At 39.5% G+C, this 8,299-nt stretch overlaps 1 non-coding gene across 1 annotated transcript; it reads right to left on the bottom strand.

Moving 5' to 3' along the window:
- Positions 1-6,620: 6,620 nt before the first annotated feature.
- TRNAN-AUU (transfer RNA asparagine (anticodon AUU)) lies at positions 6,621-6,694 on the bottom strand. Its single transcript has one exon. It is a non-coding gene; the product is annotated as a tRNA-Asn (tRNA).
- Positions 6,695-8,299: the final 1,605 nt, after the last annotated feature.

Here is an 8,299-nt window from a genome sequence, read left to right as displayed (position 1 = left end):
TTGCCTTCTGGCTCTTTCTTCAGGAGACAGCCGGGAGAGACCCATCTGCATGGTCTCCTCTACGTCTTCAGGAATGGAATATACACACGGACTTGACCTTACAGGTGCTCCTTTTTCAGCCCTCCGCTCTCTGAGACGACGATCAATCTTAATAGAAAGCTCCATGAGTTTATCGAGAGTCTCAGGAGCGGGGTACTGAAGGAGACTGTCTTTTATAGACTCTGATAAGCCGAGGCGAAACTGACTGCGCAGGGCTGGGTCATTCCAGCCACAGTCGTTCGACCAACGGCGAAACTCCGTACAATAAACCTCTGCAGGATTTCTACCCTGTCTGAGAGCGCGCAACTGACTTTCAGCGGACGCCTCTCTATCAGGGTCATCATACAAGAGCCCTAAAGACTCAAAAAAAGCGTCAATTGACAACAATGCCGGATCCTCTGCTCTTAAACCAAATGCCCAGGTCTGAGGATCCCCCTGGAGCAAAGAAATAATAAACCCGACCCGCTGAGATTCAGTACCCGAGGAAGTCGGTCTTAAACGAAAATAAAGTTTACAGGATTCTTTAAAATTAAAAAAACTCTTTTCTATCACCAGAAAAACGGTCAGGCAAATGCATCTTTGGTTCAGGGACTACCCTTGGTGAAGCTCGCAAAAGATCTTCCTGCGACTTCACCCGAAGAGAAAGATCCTGAACCATCTGAGTAAGTTCTTGAATCTGGCTGACTAAGAGCTGACCAGGATTTGGCCCTAAACCTGTTGGATTCATGAGGCCGATAAACTCTCACAAAACTGAATGAGCAAAAATTAAACCCCGTTTAATTTTAAGTTTTGGTATGGCCGGTAATAATGTTATGATTCCAGCACTCTGGTCAGAGAAGATCTTATGGCAAGGACTGGAGCACTGGAACGGAATGCTGGGGAAGGGAGCAGGACAGGAAAATAGCCCCTGGCGCCCTAACTCTGTTGTCTCACCCGTGTTGTCAGAAATCCCCTGCGAGACTATGGTTTCTTGAGCCCTTGGCAGCCGCGTTTGAAGGGCGGATTATGTCTGCCCAACTTCGATGCCCCCCGGTCTTAATGAGAGACAAAGGGAAACCTGAGACAGGGTGATAACAAGAGGCCCTCTAACTAAACAACCAGGCCAGGGGCTAAGCAAACTCAAAACTATAATATGTGCGGAGAAACCGCCAGGAAAAAGGACAACCAAAATATCCACTTGTCCAATTCTCCTACCCGGCACCGCCAAGTACCAGAGAGGACTTGTGGAAGCGGAACCCTCCGCAAATGCTCCAAACACAAAATATAAAAGGTAAAGCGGCTGAGCCGCAACACACGGCAGAGCCGCAACTCACGAACACCACTGGATATAAAACGGTGATCAGTCAGGACTCCAGGGAACCAAACGACCTCTTGGGATGAGATGACAACTCCCGAATACCGGACTTCTGCGGACTGGAATGACCGGATACAGCAGGACTGGAAACAGACTCTCAGTAAACAAAGGCAGCATGCAGGAAGCTATTACCGGCGTCTGTGAGAAGCCCTGGGAGTGTATTTAACAAGGAGTCCTCCAATCAGCTGCTAAAGGCTGATTAGAATAAATGCCGTGCAGCTGCCTTGCTGCACGGCCAGAGAGCAGGTGAATATCTTAATTTCCTAAAGCCTAGCAATGGGGAACGCGGTCCGCCAGTGGCGTCCCCGTTGCTAGGGTCCGTGCGGCTCAGCGCGCCCGGCGTCTAGCGTTGCTAGGGAGCCGGCGGCTGTACGTGCACGGCGTCTCTAGTTGCTAGGCGCCGGGCCGCGCAGACCATCAAGCGGACCCTGGCGCCTAACAGTATGACTCCCAAAAACAACAACCGCGTCATTGGGACCAACTGCGATTTTGGCAAGTTTAGGAGCCAACCATGTTGTTGAAGAACTGTCAGGGAGAGTGCAATGTTTTGCACCAACTGGTCCCTGGATCTCGCCTTTATCAGGAGATCATCCAAGTACGGGATAATTGTGACTCCTTGCTTGCGAAGGAGAACCATAATTTCCGCCATCACCCTGGTGAAAATCCTCGGAGCCGTGGACAGACCAAACGGCAATGTCTGAAATTGGTAATGACAATCCTGAATTGCAAACCTTAGGTAGCTTGAGGCAGTGGCTAAATGGGAACATGTAAGTAGGCATCCTTTATGTCTACCAAAACCATGAAATCTCCGTCCTCCGGACTGGAGATCACTGCCCTGAGAAATTCCATCTTGAAATTGAATTTCTTTAGGAAGAAATTGAGGGATTTCAGATTTAAGATTGGTCTGACTGAGCCGTCCGGCTTCGGGACCACGAAGAGGCTTGAATAAAAACCTTCTCCCTGCTGACTAAGGCCAATTTGAACAATCGGTGAGGGGGAACGTCTTGAAACCCCAGTTTGTACCCTTGGGACACTATTTGTAAAACCCACGAGTCCAGGTCCGAATGAATCCAGAACTGACTGAAGAGTTTTAGACGTGCCCCCACTGGTGTGGGCTCCTGCAAGAAAGCCCCAGTGTCATGCAGTGGATTTGGCAGAAGCAGAGGACAATCTCTGGTCCTGCGATCTTGAAGAGGCTACAGACCTCTTCCTTTTCCTTCCTCTACCTGCAAAGAAAGGGGAATCTAAAATTCTTGCATATCTATTGGGCCAAAATGACTGCGGTAGATAATGATGCGTCTTCATCCGTTGACAGGGAACATAGGGCAAGAAGGTTGACTTACCATTGAAATGAGGATGCATCTTGCTGCCTTTCCAATGAAGCAAGTTTAATTTAGTAATAGGTGAAAAACCATCCTTACAAAGGTGTTAATCAGAGACTTGGCTTTGTGGACACTTTTCAGAGAACAAATTTGTTAGCATAAAAATAAAGCCAGAAAATGAAGAGCTTTTTAATCACTCAATTGGATTTTTCTGCCAGCATATTTTTTTTCTCTGCAACCCACTGCTAAATTGTGCTTCCTAGCTGTTTTTATAAAATCACTGAATCAAATCTAACTCTGATTACATCAGAGAAGGCCAGGTACCCTACACCATAACATGGGGTTTGAAATTTTGACTTGTCTACTTAAAGTTCACCAAAATCTGATAACAAGGTCAATTTGGTCCCTGGGTGGGATTGAACCACCAACCTTATGGTTAATAGCCGTACATACTAACTGATTGCGCCACAGAGACACTTTGCGAAAGTCCATACTGACAAAGGCTAATAAGCATTCATCTAAAACGTTTCCTAGAAAAACTTTAAAAAGTCAATAATCTGGAGAGTTTTTGTAAGATGTTTCTTCCATCAACCAACGAAGAAACACATTGGTACTTTCCCATGATGAGTGAGTGCTTCAGGATCTCTTGCACTTACATGTACAGCAGAGTACTGCAATGGAAGCATGCTGGGCCCATAACCCAGAGGTAGGCAGATTGAAACTATCCTCTGCTATATGCATTTTTTTTGTTAATTAAAGTAATCCAAAACTGGGATTGATATTTTGTCTCTTTTATTTTTACTTAAAGTACAATAACTTTTACCATTTTAATTTGTTTTAATAGTATATTGACAGTATTGTTTTCTTTCAAAAATCCACTTAATTTTCTTTACCCTATTATTAAAATGGTAATTGACAAAAACAAACTACATTGTCACCAGAAGAGCAATACAAAATGTACAAGTGATATATTAAAATCATCTTTCCAGCTTGAATTTCAATGATGCATTGGGTCAACAATTTTGTGAGAAACATCTTCACCCTTAAATAAAGATTTTCTTAATTCCTTACCTGTGTGCTAATTAGATATCACCTTGTTTTCACATTAAACAGACTTCCACATGAGAAAGCAGCAAGGATGCAGTGGCGTTAATGTTTCCTGGTGTCAACCTGTATTATTTCAGTAGACATTGAAATGAGGATACATCTTGCTGCCTTTCCAATGAAGCAAGTTTAATTTAGTAATAGGTGAAAAACCATCCCTACAAAGGTGTTAATCAGAGACTTGGCTTTGTGGACACTTTTCAGAGAACAAATTTGTTAGCATAAAAATAAAGCCAGAAAATGAAGAGCTGTTTAATCACGCAATTTGATTTTTTTGCCAGCATATTTCTTTTTCTCTGCAACCCACTGCTAAATTGTGATTCCTAGATGTTTTTATAAAATCACTGAATCAAATCTAACTCTGATTACATCAGAGAAGGCCAGGTACCCTACACCATAACAGGGGGTATGAAATTTGACTTGTCTACTTAAAGATCACCAAAATCTGATAACAAGGTCAAGTACGTCCCTGGGTGGGATTGAACCACCAACCTTTTGGTTAATAGCCGTACACACTAACTGATTGCGCCACAGAGACACTTTGCAAAAGTACATACTGACAAAGGCTAATAAGCATTCATCTAAAACGTTTCCTAGAAAAACTTTAAAAAGTCAATAATCTGGAGAGTTTTTGTAAGATGTTTCTTCCATCAACCAACGAAGAAACACATTGGTACTTTCCCATGATGAGTGAGTGCTTCAGGATCTCTTGCACTTACATGTGCAGCAGAGTACAGCAATGGAAACATGCTAGGCCCATAACCCAGAGGTAGGCAGATTGAAACTATCTTCTGCTATATGCATTTTTTTTTGTTAATTAAAGTAATCCAAAACTGGGATTGATATTTTGGCTCTTTTATTTTTACTTAAAGTACAACAACTTTTACCATTTTAATTTGTTTTAATAGTATATTGACAGTATTGTTTTCTTTCAAAAATCCACTTCATTTTCTTTACCCTATTATTAAAATGGTAATTGACAAAAACAAACTACATTGTCACCAGAAGAGCAATACAAAATGTACAAGTGATATATTAAAATCATATTTCCAGCTAGCATTTCAATGATGCATTGGGGCAACGATTTTGTGAGAAACATCTTCACCCTTAAATAAAGATTTTCTTAATTCCTTACCTGTGTGCTAATTAGATATCACCTTGTTTTCATATTAAACAGACTTCCACATGAGAAAGCAGCAAGGATGCAGTGGCGTTAATGTTTCCTGGTGTCAACTTGTATTATTTCAGTAGACATTGAAATGAGGATGCATCTTGCTGCCTTTCCAATGAAGCAAGTTTAATTTAGTAATAGGTGAAAAACCATCCTTACAAAGGTGTTAATCAGAGACTTGGCTTTGTGGACACTTTTCAGAGAACAAATTTGTTAGCATAAAAATAAAGCCAGAAAATGAAGAGCTGTTTAATCACTCAATTGGATTTTTCTGCCAGCATATTTTTTTTCTCTGCAACCCACTGCTAAATTGTGCTTCCTAGCTGTTTTTATAAAATCACTGAATCAAATCTAACTCTGATTACATCAGAGAAGGCCAGGTACCCTACACCGTAACAGGGGGTTTGAAATTTTGACTTGTCTACTTAAAGATCACCAAAATCTGATAACAAGGGAAATTAGGTCCCTGGGTGGGATTGAACCACCAACCTTATGGTTAATAGCCGTACATACTAATTGATTGCGCCACAGAGACACTTTGCAAAAGTCCATACTGACAAAGGCTAATAAGCATTCATCTAAAACGTTTCCTAGAAAAACTTTAAAAAGTCAATAATCTGGAGAGTTTTTGTAAGATGTTTCTTCCATCAACCAACGAAGAAACACATTGGTACTTTCCCATGATGAGTGAGTGCTTCAGGATCTCTTGCACTTACATGTGCAGCAGAGTACTGCAATGGAAGCATGCTGGGCCCATAACCCAGAGGTAGGCAGATTGAAACTATCCTCTACTATATGCATTTTTTTTTGTTAATTAAAGTAATCCAAAACTGGGATTGATATTTTGTCTCTTTTATTTTTACTTAAAGTACAATAACTTTTACCATTTTAATTTGTTTTAATAGTATATTGACAGTATTGTTTTCTTTCAAAAATCCACTTCATTTTCTTTACCCTATTATTAAAATGGTAATTGACAAAAACAAACTACATTGTCACCAGAAGAGCAATACAAAATGTACAAGTGATATATTAAAATCATCTTTCCAGCTTGAATTTCAATGATGCATTGGGTCAACAAATTTGTGAGAAACATCTTCACCCTTAAATAAAGATTTTCTTAATTCCTTACCTGTGTGCTAATTAGATATCACCTTGTTTTCACATTAAACAGACTTCCACATGAGAAAGCAGCAAGGAAGCAGTGGCGTTAATGTTTCCTGGTGTCAACTTGTATTATTTCAGTAGACATTGAAATGAGGATGCATCTTGCTGCCTTTCCAATGAAGCAAGTTTAATTTAGTAATAGGTGAAAAACCATCCTTACAAAGGTGTTAATCAGAGACTTGGCTTTGTGGACACTTTTCAGAGAACAAATTTGTTAGCATAAAAATAAAGCCAGAAAATGAAGAGCTGTTTAATCACTCGATTGGATTTTTCTGCCAGCATATTTTTTTCTCTGCAACCCACTGCTAAATTGTGCTTCCTAGCTGTTTTTTTATAAAATCACTGAATCAAATCTAACTCTGATTACATCAGAGAAGGCCATGTACCCTACACCATAAGAAGGGGTTTGAAATTTTGACTTGTCTACTTAAATATCACCAAAATCTGATCACAAGTTTAATTAGGTCCCTGGGTGGGATTGAACCACCAACCTTTCGGTTAATAGCCGAACACACTAACCGATTGCGCCACAGAGACACTTTGCAAAAAGTGCCTACTGACAAAGGCTAATAAGCATACATCTAGAACGTTTCCTAGAAAAACATTAAAAAATCAATAATCTGGAGAGTTTTTGTAAGATGTTTCTTCCATCAACTAACGAATAAACACATTGGTACTTTCCCATGATGAGTGAGTGCTTCAGGATCTCTTGCACTTACATGTGCAGCAGAGTACTGCAATGGAAGCATGCTGGACCCATAACCCAGAGGTAGGCAGATTGAAACTATCCTTTGCTATATGCATTTTTTTTGTTAATTTAAGTAATCAAAACTGGGATTGATATTTTTGCTCTTTTATTTTTACTTAAAGTACAATAACTTTTACCATTTTAATTTGTTTTAATAGTATATTGACAGTATAGTTTTCTTTCAAAAATCCACTTAATTTCCTTTACCCTGTTATTAAAATGGTAATTGACAAAAAAAACTACATTGTCACCAGAAGAGCAATACAAAATGTACAAGTGATATATTAAAATCATCTTTCCAGCTTGAATTTCAATGATGCATTGGGGCAACAATTTTGTGAGAAACATCTTCACCCTTAAATAAAGATTTTTGTAATTCCTTACCTGTGTGCTAATTAGATATCACCTTGTTTTCACATTAAACAGACTTCCACAGGAGAAAGCAGCAAGGATGCAGTGGCGTTAATGTTTCCTGGTGTCAACCTGTATTATTTCAGTAGACATTGAAATGAGGATGCATCTTGCTGCCTTTCCAATGAAGCAAGTTTAATTTAGTAATAGGTGAAAAACCATCCCTACAAAGGTGTTAATCAGAGACTTGGCTTTGTGGACACTTTTCAGAGAACAAATTTGTTAGCATAAAAATAAAGCAAGACAATTAAGAGCTGTTAAATCAAGCAATTTGATTTTTTTGCAAGCATATTTCTTTTTCTCTGCAACCCACTGCTAAATTGTGCTTCCTAGATGTTTTTATAAAATCACTGAATCAAATCTAACTCTGATTACATCAGAGAAGGACAGGTACCCTACACAATAAGAGGGGGTTTGAAATTTTGACTTGTCTACTTAAATATCACCGAAATCTGATAACAAGGTCAATTACATCCCTGGGTGGGATTGAACCACCAACCTTTTGGTTAATAGCCATACACACTAACTGATTGCGCCACAGAGACACTTTGCAAAAGTACATACTGACAAAGGCTAATAAGCATTCATCTAAAACGTTTCCTAGAAAAACTTAATAAAGTCAATAATCTGGAGAGTTTTTGTAAGATGTTTCTTCTATCAACCAACGAAGAAACACATTGGTACTTTCCCATGATGAGTGAGTGCTTCAGGATCTCTTGCACTTACATGTGCAGCAGAGTACAGCAATGGAAGCATGCTGGGCCCATAACCCAGAGGTAGGCAGATTGAAACTATCCTTTGCTATATGCATTTTTTTGTTTGTTAATTAAAGTATTCCAAAACTGGGATTGATATTTTGGCTCTTTTATTTTTACTTAAAGTACAATAACTTTTACCATTTTAATTTGTTTTAATAGTATATTGACAGTTTTGTTTTCTTTCAAAAATCCACTTCATTTTCTTTACCCTATTATTAAAATGGT

This window comes from Pseudophryne corroboree, unplaced genomic scaffold (genome assembly GCF_028390025.1).
Source record: "Pseudophryne corroboree isolate aPseCor3 unplaced genomic scaffold, aPseCor3.hap2 scaffold_368, whole genome shotgun sequence".
Lineage (NCBI taxonomy): Eukaryota > Metazoa > Chordata > Amphibia > Anura > Myobatrachidae > Pseudophryne > Pseudophryne corroboree.
The sequence above is the reverse complement of the archived record's forward strand: the minus strand, read 5'-3'. Positions and strand labels throughout refer to the sequence as shown.